Source organism: Pseudorca crassidens, chromosome 4 (genome assembly GCF_039906515.1).
Source record: "Pseudorca crassidens isolate mPseCra1 chromosome 4, mPseCra1.hap1, whole genome shotgun sequence".
NCBI lineage: Eukaryota > Metazoa > Chordata > Mammalia > Artiodactyla > Delphinidae > Pseudorca > Pseudorca crassidens.
In genome coordinates this window covers 59173926-59189327 of record NC_090299.1, presented here as the reverse complement: position 1 = coordinate 59189327, position 15402 = coordinate 59173926, and positions in this window count along the sequence as shown.

Below are 15402 nucleotides of genomic sequence, written 5' to 3'. Positions count from 1 at the left end.
ATATTAAAATGTTAATATTGCACACGTTTTGATACAATCTTAAAATTAATCCAGCATTTGCACTCATTGTTTTGTCCTTTGCTCTGTCTTCACTGAAAAATTGCTTTTCCTTCTCTCCATAACTCATTCATCCTCATGAGTTTGTATTCCACCTGCAACTTCAGGACCCTTATTGGGTAAGAAAGATAACAGCAGGCCTGAAATCCATAACTTCTCCTGTGGATGCTATTGAATAGAAATGCTTAATGTTGAAAGACTGAAAGGAGAATTTCTGGTAGAAACTTATAAGCTGATTCTACAATTTATACAGAAGGGAACAGGATTTAAAATGGTCAAACTAATTTTGAAAAAAAAAACAGAATAGAATTAAGGACTCACACTATCTGCTTTCAAGACTCACTGAACAGCTACAATAACGAAGAGACTGTGGTATTAAAAAATATAGACTCAAAGATTACTGGAAAATATTAGGGTATCAAGAAATAGATGCACATATGTATGGTCAATTGATTTTTAAGTAAGGGGAAAAGACAATTCAATGAAGAAATAAATAGTGCTGGAAAAAATGGTGCTGGAACAAATGATACTAAAACAATTAGACATCTATATTAAAGAAATAAAAAATCTTGATCTACACCTCATATCATAGTGAATAACTCAAAATGGATCTCAGATCTAAATGTAAAATTAAAAACTATAAAACTTTAAGAAGAAATGTTTATGACTTTGGATTAGGCAAAATTTTTTTAGCTTTTTGGGAGAGATGGAACTGTTCTATACATCTTTCTATACATCTTATGTTTCATGTAAGTAATAACTGTACTGTTTACAGGTTGAATTGTATAATATGTAAATTATACTTCAATTAAAAATAAATGTCAGATTTGAACCAAGATGACAGAGTAGAAGGACGTGCTCTCACTCCCTCTTGCGAGAAAACCAAAATCACAACTAGTTGCTGGACAATCATCGACAGGAAGACACTGGAACTCACCAAAAAAGATACCCCACATCCAAAGACAAAGGAAAGGCCACAATGAGATGGTAGGAGGAGTGCAATCACAGTAAAATCAAATCCCATAAGTGCTGTGTGGGTGGCTCACAGACTGGAGAACACTTATACCACAGAAGTCCACCCACTGGAGTGAAGGTTCTGAGCTCCACATCAGGCTTCCAAACCTGGGGGTCCGGCAACGGGAGGAGGAATTCCTAGAGAATCAGACTTTGAAGACCACTGAGATTTGATTGCAGGACTTTGACAGAACTGGGGGAAACAGAGACTCCACTCTTAGAGGGCACACACAAAGCAGTGTGTGCATCAGGACCCAGGGGAAGGAGAAGTGACCCCAGGGGAGAATGAACCAGACCTACCTGCGAGTGTTGGAAGGTCTCCTGCAGAGGTGGGGATGGCTGTGGCTCACTGTGGGGACAAGGACACTGAAAGCAGAAGTTCTGGGAAGTACTCCTTGGTGTGAACCCTCCCAGAGTCCACCATTGGCCCCACCAAAGAGCCCAGGTAGGCTCCAGTGTTAGGTTGCCTCAGGACAAACAACCAACAGGGAGGGAACCCAGCCCCACCCATCAGCAGTCAAGTAAATTAAAGTTTTACTGAGCTCCGCCCACCAGAGCAACAGTCATCTCTACCCACCACCAGTCCCTCCCATCAGGAAACTTGCATAAGCCTCTTAGATAGCCTCATCCACCAGAGGGCAGACAGCAGAAGCAAGAAGAACTACAGTCCTGCAGCCTGCGGAACAAAAACCACATTCACAGAAAGACAGACAAGATGAAAAGGCAGAGGGCTATGTACAAGATGAAGGAACAAGAAAAAAACCCAGAAAAACAATTAAATGAAGTCGAGATAGGCAACCTTCCAGAAAAAGAATTCAGGATAATGATAGTGAAGATGATCAAGGACCATGGAAAAAGAATGGAGTCAAACATCGAGAAGATGCAAGAAATGTTTAATAAAGACCTAGAGGAATTAAAGAACAAAGAAACAGAGATGAACAAATCAATAACTGAAATGAAAACTACACTAGGAGGAATCAATAGCAGAATAACTGAGGCAGAAGATCGGATAAGTGACCTGGAAGACAGAATGGTGGAATTCACTGCTGTGGAACAGAATAAAGAAAAAAGAATGAAAAGAAATGAAGACAGCCTAAGAGACCTCTGGGACAATATCAAATGCAACAACATTATAGGGGTCCCAGAAGGAGAAGAGAGAGAAAAAGGAATAGAGAAAATATTTGAAGAGATTATAATTGAAAACTTCCCTAACATGGGAAAGGAAATAGCTGCCCAACTCCAGGAAGGGCAGAGAGTGCCATACAGGATAAACTCAAGGAGAAACATGCCGAGACACATAGTAATCAAATTGGTAAAAATTAAAGCCAAAGAAAAATTATTAAAAGCAGCAAGGGAAAAATGACAAGTAACATACAAGGGAACTCCCATAAGGTTAACAATTGATTTCTCAGCAGAAACTCTACAAGCCAGAAGGGAGTGGCATGATATACTTAAGGTGATGAAAGGGAAGAACCTACAACCAAGATTATTCTACCCATTAAGGGTCTCATTCAGATTCGATGGAGAAATCAAAAGTTTTACAGACAAGCAAAAGCTAAGAGAATTCAGCACCACCAAACCAACTCTACAGCAAATGCTAAAGGAACTTCTCTAAGTGGAAAAGACAAGAGAAGAAAAGCACCTACAAAAACAAACCCAAAACAATTAAGAAAATAGTCATAGGAACATACATATCGATAATTAATCTAAACGTGAATGGATTAAATGCTCCAAGACACATGCTTGCTGAATGGATGCAAAAACAAGACCCATATATATGCTGTCTACAAGAGACCCACCTCAGACCTAGGGACACATTCAGACTGAAAGTGAAGGGTTAGAAAAAGGTATTCCATGTAAAGGGAAATCAAAAGAAAGCTGGAGTAGCAATACTCATATCAGATAAAATAGACTTTAAAATAAAGAATGTTACAAGAGACAAGGAAGGACACTACATAATTATCAGGGTATCAACCCAAGAAGAAGATATAACAATTATAAATATATATGCACCCAACATAGGAGCACCTCAATACATAAGGCAACTGCTAACAGCTATAAAAGAGGAAATTGACAGTAACGAAACAATAGTGGGGAACTTTAACACTTCACTTACACCAATGGACAGATCATCCAAAATGAAAACAAATAAAGAAACAGAAGCTTTAAATGACACAATAGACCAGATACATTTAATTGATATTTATAGGACATTCCATCCAAAAACAGCAGATTACACTTTCTTCTCAAGTGCACAAGGAACATTCTCCAGGATAGATCACATCTTGGGTCACAAATCAAGCCTCAGTAAATTTAAGAAAATTGAAATCATATCAAGCATGCTTTCTGACCACAATGCTATGAGATTAGAAATGAATTACAGAGAAAAAAACGTAGAAAACACAAATACATGCAGGCTAAACAATACGTTACTAAATAACCAAGAGATCAGTGAAGAAATCAAAGAGGAAATCAAAACATACCTAGAGACAAATGACAATGAAAACACGATGATCAAAATCTATGGAATGCAGCAAAAGCAGTTCTAAGAGGGAGGTTTATAGCTATACAAGCCTACATTAAGAAACAAGAAAAATCTCAAATAAAAAATCTAAATTTACACCTAAATGAACTAGAAAAGAAGAACAAACAAAACCAAAGTTAGCAGAAGGAAAGAAATCATAAAGATGAGATCAGAAATAAATGAAATAGAAACAAAGAAAACAATAGCAAAGATCAATAAAACTAAAAGATAGTTCTTTGAGAAGATAAAATTGATAAACCATTAGCCAGACTCATCAAGAAAAAGAGTGTGAGGACTCAAATCAAAAAAATTAGAAATGAAAACGGAGAAGTTACAACAGACACCTCAGAAATACAAAGCATCCTAAGAGACTAATACACGCAACTCAATGCCAATAAAATGGACAACCTGGAAGAAATGGACATATTCTTAGAAAGGTATAAACTTCCAAGACTGAACCAGGAAGAAATAGAAAATATGAACAGATCAATCATAAGTAGTGAAATTGAAACTGTGATTAAAAATCCTCCAACAGGGCTTCCCCGGTGGTGCAGTGGTTAAGAATCTGCCTGCCAATGCAGGGGACACGGGTTCAATCCCTGGTCTGGGAAGATCCCACATGCCCACGGAGTAACTGGGCTAGTGAGCCACAACTACTGAGCCTGCACTCTAGAGCTTGTGCTCTGCAACAAGGGAAGCTACGACAATGAGAAGCCCGCACACTGCAACGAAGAGTAGCCCCTGCTTGCTGCAACTAGAGAAAACCCATGAGCAGCAACGAAGACCCAACACAGACAAAAATTTAAAAAAAAAATTAATTTAAAAAAATTAGCCCCATTTCTAAAAAAAAAAAAAATCTTCCATCAAACAAAATTCCAGGACCAGATGGCTTCACAGGTGAATTCTATCAAATATTTAGAGAAGAGCTAACACCCATCCTTCTCAAACTCTTCCAAAAAATTGCAGAGGAAGGAACACTCCCAAACTCGTTCTGAGGCCACCGTCATGCTGATACCAAAACCAGACAAAGATACTACAAAAAAAGAAAATTACAGACCAATATCACTAATGAATATAGATGAAAAAATCCTCAACAAAATACTCGCAAACAGAATTCAACAACATATTAAAAGGATCATACAACATCATCAAGTGGGATTTATCCCAGGGATGCAAGGATTCTTCAATATATGCAAATCAATCAATGTGATACACCATATTAACAAATTGAAGAAGAAAAACCATATGATTATCTCAATAGACGCAGAAAAAGGTTTGACAAAATTCAACACCCATTTATGATAAAAACTCTCCAGAAAGTGGGCATAGAGGGAACCTACTTCAACATAATAAAGGCCATATACAACAAACCCACAGCAAACATCATTCTCAATCATGAAAAACTAAAAGCATTTCCTCTAAGATCAGGAACGAAACAAGGATGTCCACTCTCGCCACTCTTATTCAACATAGTTTTGAAAGTCCTAGCCATGGCAATCAGAGAAGAAAAAGAAATAAAAAGAATACAAATTGGAAAAGAAGAAGTAAAACTGTCACTGCTTGCAGATGACGTGATAGTATACATAGAGAATCCTAAAAATGTTACCGGAAAACTACTAGAGCTAATCAATGAATTTGGTAAAGTTGCAGGATACAAAATTAATGCACAGAAATTTCTTGCATTCCTACACACTAATAATGAAAAATCTGAAAGAGAAATTAAGGAAACACTCCCATTTACCATTGCAACAAAAAGAATAAAATACCTAGGAATAAACCTACCTAGGGAGACAAAAGCCCTGTATGCAGAAAACTATAAGACACTGATGAAAGTAATTAAAGATGATACCAATAGATGGAGAGATATACCATGTTCTTGGACTGGAAGAATCAATATTGTGAAAATGACTATACTACCAAAAGCAATCTACAGATTCAATGCAATCCCTATCAAATTACCAATAGCATTTTTTACAGAACTAAAACAAAAGAGCTTAAAATTTGTATGGAGGCACAAAAGACCCCGAATACCCAAAGCCGTCTTGAGGGAAAAAAACGGAGTGGGAGGAATCAGAGTCCCTCTCTTCACACTATACTGTAAAGGTACAGTAATCAAGACAATATGGTACTGGCACAAAAACAGAAATATAGATCAATGGAACAAGACAGAAAGCCCAGAGATAAACCCACGCACCTATGGTCAACTAATCTATGACAAAGGAGGTAAGGATATACAATGGAGAAAAGACAGTCTTTTCAATAAGTGGTGCTAGGCAAACTGGACAGCTACATGTAAAAGAATGAAATTAGAACACTCCTTAACACCATGCACAAAAATAAACTCAAAATGGATTAGAGACCTAAAGATAAGACCGGATACTATAAAACTCTTAGAGGAAAACATACGACGAGCACTCTGACATACATCACAGCAAGATCTTTTTGAATCCACCTCCTAGAGTAATGGAGATAAAAACAAAAATAAACAAATGGGACATAATGAAACTTCAAAGCTTTTGCACAGCAAAGGAAACCATAAACAAGCCGAAAAGACAGCCCTCAGATTGGGAGAAAATATTTGCAAACGAATCAATGGACAAAGTATTAATCTCCAAATTATATAAACAGCTCATGCAGCTCAATATTAAAAAAACAAACAACCCAATCAAAAAATGGGCAGAAGACCTAAATAGACATTTTTCCAAAGAAGACATACAGATGGCCAAGAGGCACATGAAAAGCTGCTCAACATCACTAATTATTAGAGAAATGCAAATCAAAACTACAATGAATTATCACCTCAAATCAGTTAGAATGTGCATCATCAGAAAATCTACAAACAACAAATGCTGGAGAGGGTGTGGGGAAAAGGGAACACTCTTGCACTCTTTGTGGGAATGTAAATTGATACAGCCACTATGGAGAACAGTATGGAGGTTCCTTAAAAAACTAAAAATAGAATTACCATATGATCCAGCAATCCCACTACTGGGCATATACCCAGAGAAAACCATAATTCAAAAAGACACATGCAGCCCAGTGTTCATTGCAGCACTATTTACAATAGCCAGGTCATGGAAGCAACCTAAATGCCCATCAACAGATGAATGGATAAAGAAGATGTGGTACATATATACAATGGAATATTACTCAACCATAAAAAGGAACAAAATTGGGTCATTTGTTGAGACGTGGATGGATCTAGAGACTGTCATACAGAGTGAATTAAGTCAGAAAGAGAAAAATATCGTATATTAATGCATATATGTGGAACCTAGAAAAATGGTACAGATGAACTTGTTTGCAGGGCAGAAATTGAGACACCGATGTAGAGAACAAACGTATGGACACCAATCAGGGAAAGCAGCAGTGTGGTGGGGGTGGAGGTGTGATGAATTGGGAGATTGGGATTGACATGTATACACTGATGTGTAGAAAATTGATGACTAATAAGAACCTGCTGTATAAAAAAATACATGAAATAAAATTCAAAAATTCAAAAATAAATAAATAAATAAAAGTAAATGTCATATCATTGTATTCATAATAGGAAAAAATATTTAAATATATAAATCACCTAAATACCCATAAACATGAAAATGGGTATGAAAATGATAAAATTATAATATATATTCATTAAAAATCATACTCTTCAACAGTAAAAATTGATGAACTACCTATATGAGAGAGTAGTAAATCTGATCCTAATGTTGATCTAATCAACCAGATTAAAAAAATGTGGACAGTTAAGGGTTTATTACTTCCCTTGGATGAGCGTTTTTTGAATTTATTATTTCCTTGCAGAAATATCATTAACAGTGTTCCTACCGAAAGAAGTGCTATGATGTACCATCAACCATAGTTCTTGAGTAAGTCCTAGAACTAAGTCGGATGTAATTAAACTTAGCTTTTGTTACAACATAAACTCGTTGTTAAAAAAAAAAAGTTTGAATTTCTCTTTATCATTACTCTAAGGCACAACCTCAGTTCTTGCTGATGGACAAGCTAATTATGTTGCAGGAAGAATTAAAATAAAGCAAAAGAAAATTTTAAAAGACCAAAATAAACATCTTTGAAATAAATAATTGTAAATAGTCTTTCCCTATCATTACTATTTTCAGTCATTAGTTTAGTAGTTACAATGGTAACATTACTATGTAAATTCTGCTACACAGTGAATGTTTGTGTCCCTTCAAAATTCTTATGTTGAAATCCTAACCCCCAAAGTGATGGTATTAGGAAGTGGGGTCTTTGGGAGGTGATTAGGTCAAAAGGGTGGAGCCTTGAATGGAATTGTAACAGAGAACAAACCTGACTCCATATTGTATCTATTCCTTTAGCTCTAACCTTTGTGATCTGTTGCCTGTGTGCTTAGTCATGCTGGCTCTGCACCTTTGTATAACAATGTTGCCTATAGCCTGAAATACACATGATTGTTCATTTTCAACACTCTGCCTCTCAGGCTTGACCTTTAAAGGTATAACACTTTTCCATTCATATAGAGAGAAAAAGTTGCAGAACAAAGATAATATTTGCCTCATTAGAGGTTTATAGGAACATCCTGACCATACCTACCTAGCTGTAAGAACAAAGGATTATCACTTCCAGGGTCTGGCTGGTACCAAGAAGTTTGCAATACCCAGCCACACCTCCTCCACTTTTAGTATAAAAGATGCTTGAGTTCTAACTCAGTAAGATGGTTCTTTGGGACACTAGTCCACCATCTTCTTGGTTTGCTGGCTTTGTGAATAAAGTTCCTATTCCTTGCCCCAACAACTTGTCTCTCAATTTATTGACCTGTCATGCAGCAAGCAGTACAAACTTGGACTCGGTAACAGGATTACTGCTCTTATAAAAGAGGCTTCAGAGGGAACATTATCCCTTCTGCCATGTGAGTTTACAGCACAAAACCAATTCTCTGTGTACCAGAAAGTGGACTCTCACCAGACACTGAACCTGCCCGTACCTTGTTCTTGAACTTCCCAGGATCAGCCTCCAGAACCATGAGGAATACATTTCTGTTGTTTGTAAGCCACCCAGTCTATGTTATTTTGTTATAGCAGCCCACACTGACTAAGACAAATTCTTATGTGTTAAACATATACCACTTACACTAAATGGACCCTCTGCCATATTTACAATGGTATTTATTTCTTATCATAAATTGCTGCTTTACTGCATGTGGTAGATTGACAACTTGTTCCATACATTAAATATATAAAGAACCATTCTTTCATCTATAGAGCTCCATACAGAAAGGATTAATTCTAAATAAAAACAAATGAGAAATTAAAGTTAACATAACTAGTAATTAAATAAGTAGTAACAATAAATAGCAACTATTTTTTTCTTGGCCTAATACTGTTTATTCTGGACATTTTAGATAATGCAGAAGTCACAAGGTTTCTAACTGGGGCACAACAGTTAGTTCTGTGCTGCTCCTGTTTCCCAGCATTCCAGCTTTACCATATGGTCAGAAGTACATCAGGGCCATTTAAGCACATCCTCTAGCCATCCTTCCTGTGGAGGGCTCACCACAGCCCTTCAGGCAACAAATGACTAAGGGGCCTGCTGTTTCATGTATTCATATGCCCCCAGCACAGCAGATTTGCAATGTCCAAAGCATTTTTATAAACCTAGAGAACTGGCTGCTTTCCAAATCTTCAAATTTACTCCTCAGGCTGTATCATTTATGGAAATTGACTCTTATTCATGTCTGGGAGGTGCTAGCAACTCTCTGTGGGATGTACCCATAGGAATAGCATAGGAGAGGTAGGGAGGGAGGCAGAACAATTACATATGTATGGAAAAGTATAAAGAAAGGGACAATTTTCTATGCAAATGTCAGCAATCCCTTTATTTTATCCAATACTTCACAACTAGTCAGTGTCAGATGAAGGTTTACTGATTATAAATATACTGCTATTTCCAATATACCATAATCTTTCTTATCTAAAGATATTTCTGTTAACAATTATCATTACTATTACTTGCGTCAAATCCTCTCCAAACATGAGCTTTCAAAGGCCAAGCTTTCCTGAGTCATTTTGACTTCAGATATTCATGTGAGTATATAAAATTGTAAGTTCTCAAGGGAAAAGGTAAGTTTTAGAAGCACCCAGAAAGCCAAGGGTCACCTGGAATTTCCAAAGTGTCTTTCTCCCCCTAAAATTCTTTACATTTATCCAGCAAAAATAGGTTATCCATTGTATTTGACGTTGAAAAATACAGAGATAAAAGAAGGATATATTTTTGTTCTCAATAGTTGATATGCTTAGAGAAGAAAGATAAATGAATACTGACAATAAAATCTGGCCACTTCTAAGACTGAGGCAAGCCCAGAGTGCATATAAATGGGAACTAACCTAGATTAGGAAGATCCATTAAACATTCTGGAGGAAATCATATCTGATTTCCTCTCATCTTCACTATCAAATAAAATATAGAGTTCTACTAAAATATTCAGGGAGCTCCTTCTTTCCATCTCCACTCCCAACATCCTAGTTCAACTCATCATTGTTTCTTATCTGAAGTCTGTAATAACCTCCTAATCAGTCTCCCTACATTCACTCTTGCATATTTGCAGTCTATCTGTTCTCCAGGCAACATCTCAAATTATGTTTTAAAATTTTATACATGATCATGTCACACATTTGCTTAAAAGCATATAGAAAATTCTCTTCTGATCATGGAGTAAAGAGCAACCTTATATTATTTTTTATCATGGCTTATAAATCTCACATAATTATGCCCTAGTTTATATCCCTAGTCTAAGTTCATACTACTCTTTCTCCCTATTAATTTTTTTTTGAGGCACTCAGCTTTCTGTACATTTCTCTAATGCTCAAAGTTCTAGTTTCATCTTTGCAGTATCTAGCTTCTCTCATAGTGCTTTTCTAAAGCCTTCCCATTTTGAATTTGCTTCTCAGTCATCAAGTTTCATATTAAATACTATTTATTCCTAGATTCCTGTTTTGAACTTTCCCAAAGTGCTAAGGCACTTTGCTATACAATTTCTTGGTATTCTGTTATGTTGCCTTATTTTAATAATGCTTATTGTATTTTTATATTTATTTTATAATTATTGGTTTAATAAATGATGGCTTTTATGAAGTTGATTATATAATAAGAGATATATTCCTTCTTATTGTGGATATTCTAGCAAAGTCAACATATATTAAACCAATAATTATAAAATAAGCATAAATAATATAATATAAATACATATTATATAATAAATATTATATATAACACCTATGTTTTCTTTGCTGTGTCACCAACACTTACTATGGTGCTTCATATATTCACAGCAAATATTTATCAAGTAAATGAATGATCTGAATTCTAAAAATTGAACTAAATTGGTGAAAAGGGAAAGAAAGGTGTTCAGGCAGAATAAAAGGCTTATATATATGTTTCTGAAGCTTAATACATATAGTCATCTACAGATAGATTCCAGAAGGCCTATCTGAAGGCGAAATGGTAAAAATGTAGGTCTGAAGTGTTAGCAAAGGGCTCATTAATGAAGGACATTTTGTTCCATGCTAAGGAATTTGTATTTTATTCCAAAGTCAATGAAGCCTTAATGACAGGTTTTATGACTTGGTTAGTTTTGTGTTTTAGATACTAAGGTATTAAGTGTATTAGAAACTAGCAAGCTTTGAGCCATTGACTATTATTAGAAACCAAAAGGCAGTGGCTAGCAAAAGAAAGTAGAAAGTCCAAGATTATCCACGCCCTTCTGAATTAGAATCTCTAGCTCATTTCTTCTTTCATGGATTTAAGCATTCCAAAGTGATCCAGTTATAAATTTTATGTTTGAAATATATATATATAAACAAACTTCCTTTGACCCTAAATACTCATAATCTACAGTCCAATTTATCTCCTCCCATTAATAGTCAATTTCTTGAAATGTATTCACTTATTTTAATCTTGCATTTACCCCTCAAATGATTTCAGTATGATTTCTAATGATCACTAATGAAAATGCAGCTGTCAAGATACTAACGTCACACTTGTAATGAACCCAATGAATTTTTTAAAATCCTTATCTTACTTAATCTTCCAGGGTCTTCTGAAATTCTCAGAATCTTCACCATTGGAAATGCAAATGAAAAATATTTTGCAAAGACAATTAAGGTTGAAACTCTGAATGAAGCCACCCAAAGAAACAAAAAATTTCCAGAAGCTGGAAAAGTTCAGTAGTGTCCATGGCTATATATGCCAAATAATGACTAAAAAATTTGGCTAATAATATGCCATTGTTGAACAATGCAAGTTAGAATCAGGGAAGCACTGGATTAGGTAAGTGGGAGATGAGCAGGTAAATACGCCCATTTTGGAAGCTCAGCTCTAAAAGGAAAGTTGATATGGGTAAGAGCTAGGTATTGAGAACTAGAGTTGATGAAAGTATTTATTATGACTATTGTTATAATTATTATTTCTGTTATTATGTCTTATTCAACCAAGAAGAAAAGATAAGATAGAAGATAAAGAAATTCCTTGAGAAACAGATCCAATAGAGTCAGAGAACAGATATAGTAACAGGTCTTTAATAGGAGGAGGAGTTTTGCTTCCACTGAATTCTAAGCAAGGAAACATGGCTGTAGACATGGATAGAAGTTTACTGTGTAGAGAAGTAATGTGTAGTTTCTCAATATGCTAATTTTGAAGAAAAGCTGAACACTGATATATGTTCTGAGCTATGTGTTGGATTTGAATTATAAGGATAAGGGTAAAAGCTAGAGATTGTTGTGGGGAAAGGGAATTTATTAGTAACACATGAAAATTTCAAGGCAATATTGCAATCTCATTATAGTTCAAAGTGTATTCTTGTGTTTTTAATAGTAGTACACTCAGCATTTTGTGTGCAGAAGTGAAGTCATATGGTAGTGTTAAAGTTCATGTTTTCTGCACAGAAATAATAATAGAGAAAGTATGGTGTCTTAGTCTGTCCAGGATGTCATAGCAGAGCACCATAGACTAGGTAGCTTATAAACAAGACAAATTTATTTTTCAGTCTGGAGGCTGGGAAGTCCAAGATCAAGGCATCAGCAGATATATGTTGTCTGATGACGTCCCACTTCCTCATTCATAAACAACTGTGTTATTGCTGTGTTCTCAATGGTGCAAAAGGAGAGGGAGATCTCTAGGGTCTTTTTATAAGGGCACTAATCCCATTCATGAGGGCTCTACCTACATGATTTTATCACCCCCCAAAGTCCCCACCTTCAAAAACCATCTCATTAGACGTTAGGATTTAATCATATGAATGTTGGGAGAAATAAACATTGAGTCTATAATATGGCTTAAATGTTGGAAATGAGTAGATGGGATAAAGAAGGAGGAGAATAAAAGGGCTCATGTTTTTCAAAGAAAAAATAAGGAAAAAGAAATGTTAATTTGGTCTGAAATCAGGGATTATAGGGAAAGAGTGGGTTGGAAAAGAGAAAATATGGTAGCTTATGTTCAAGAGTTAGATACTGAAGTATGTAATAGCTAAATATAGCAATTTCTAGAGATAATAAGGTAAGAGCTATTTTAGATATTGACAACTAAAAATGTCACTAACCATCTGGTTCTACAAGAATGAAGTCACTAACCACTGCAGTCACTGACCTTTAACACACCCTGAAAGGAGTTCAGGAATGAGGAGAGATCAGGAATGAGTTACTCTGTGCTCTAGGAAAAGTGGCAGAACAGGCCTTCAAATAGTTTGATATTTTCAGGAGAAAATTTTATGAATCCAATTTCTTGCATCTTCTCATACCTAGAAAAACACTAAAATCATTAACAGAGACATCTGCTCCTTGTGACTAGCAGCAACCTTCTCATGCCTAGCAGCAACCTTCTACTGAGATATATGCTTGACTGCATGTAACCCCTTCATGAAAGGATATAAGTACTGACCTCCCCTCCCTGCCCTGGCCTTATACATCTATGAAGTAGTTCCTCAGAGCTATCTGAGAAGCTGTCTCCTGGGCTATAGTCCTCAGTAAGTCACAAATAAAACTGAACTCACAGCCCTCATGTTGTGTGTTTTCTTTTCAGTTGAAAATATTTTAAAAAATTATGTTGAAATTGAGGTCAATCAATTCCTATATTTTATAGAAAATTGCATATTTCTGCTGCAGAGGTTTGATATTTTATAAATGTTATAAATATACAAGAACTTGTCATTTGGTAACATGGCCAAATGTTTTGATAACACTCATTTGGTAGCACTTTTTAAGTTTTGTAATAAGTACTTTTGGTGGTAATTATCTCAAAATAGTGAAAATGCACATTTAATGAAAAGTTTAAGATTGAATTTCTATTCAACAAAGTTAGTAATAAACATGTCAATTAAGCAAGTATTTGTCAACATTTACCATCCACTATAGAAACTGTAAAGATGTCGCTGACAAGATAAAAATAGGATGATGCATATCTGTTGAAAAAGCATCAGGAATATTTCAAAAGTTAGCAATTTGAAAACAAAATATAAACAAGTTTACCTACAAAAGTTGTATCAATAGGTTTTATTTTTAAGCCCCTTTGTTGAGATATGATTGATATGTAAAAATGTTATATATCACCTCCAAAAGTTTAAGTTGTGTTTATCTATGACTGTTATGCATGACTTTTCATTCAACTCAAATGACTCTTCTTCTAAACTAATTTTGCTCATTATCAATTCCAAGTCTTCTGGTACATATAAAAAAAGTGAACTGATAGATATTAATATGTAGAATCTGTTAACAGAAGAAAGTCAAATGCATCAGAAGATTGTTAACTAATGCATTGGGTATCATCAGTTACTTTAAATAGGATTTAAATTTTTTGTTTAATTCATAAATTAAAACAAAGCTTTTACTTTTATTCAACATAGTTTTGGAAGTCCTAGCCACAGCAATCACAGGAGATAAAGAAATAAAAGACATCCAAATTGGAAAAGAAGTAGTAAAACTGTCACTGTTTACAAATGACATGATACTACACATAGAGAATCCTAAAGATGCTACCAGAAAAATAATAGAGCTCACCAGTGAATTCAATACAGTTGCAGGATACAAAATTAACACACAGAAATCTCTTGCATTCCTATACACTAAAAACAGAAGATCAGAAAGAGAAATTAATGAAAAATCCCATTTACCATCACATCAAAAAGAATAAAAAGCTAGGAATAAACCTACCGAAGGAGGCAAAAGACCTGTATGCAGAAAACTATAAGACACTGATGAAAGAGATCAAAGACGACACAAACAAATGGAGAGATATACCATGTTCTTGGACTGGAAGAATCAATATTGTGAAAATGACTATACTACCCAAAGCAACCTACAGATTCCATGCAATCTTTATCAAATTACCAATGGCGGTCTTCCCTGGTGGCGCAGTGGTTGAGAGTCTGCCTGCCGATGCAGGGGACATGGGCTCGTGCCCCGGTCTGGGAAGATCCCACATGCCGTGGAGCCACTGGGCCCGTGAGCCATGGCCACTGAGCCTGCATGTCCGGAGCCTGTGCTCCACAATGGGAGAGGCCACAACAGTGAGAGGCCCGCGTACCACAAAAAAAAAAAAAAAAAAAATTACCAATGGCATTTTTCACAGAATTAGAACAAAAAAATTTACAATTTGTATGGAAGCACAAAACACCCCTAATAGCCAAAGCAATCTTGAGAAAGAAAAACGGAGCTGGCGGAATCAGGCTCCCTGATTTCAGACTATGCTACAAAGCTACAGTAATCAAGACCATATGCTACTGGCACAAAAACAGAAATATAGATCAATGGGACAGGATAGAAAGCCTAGAGATAAAC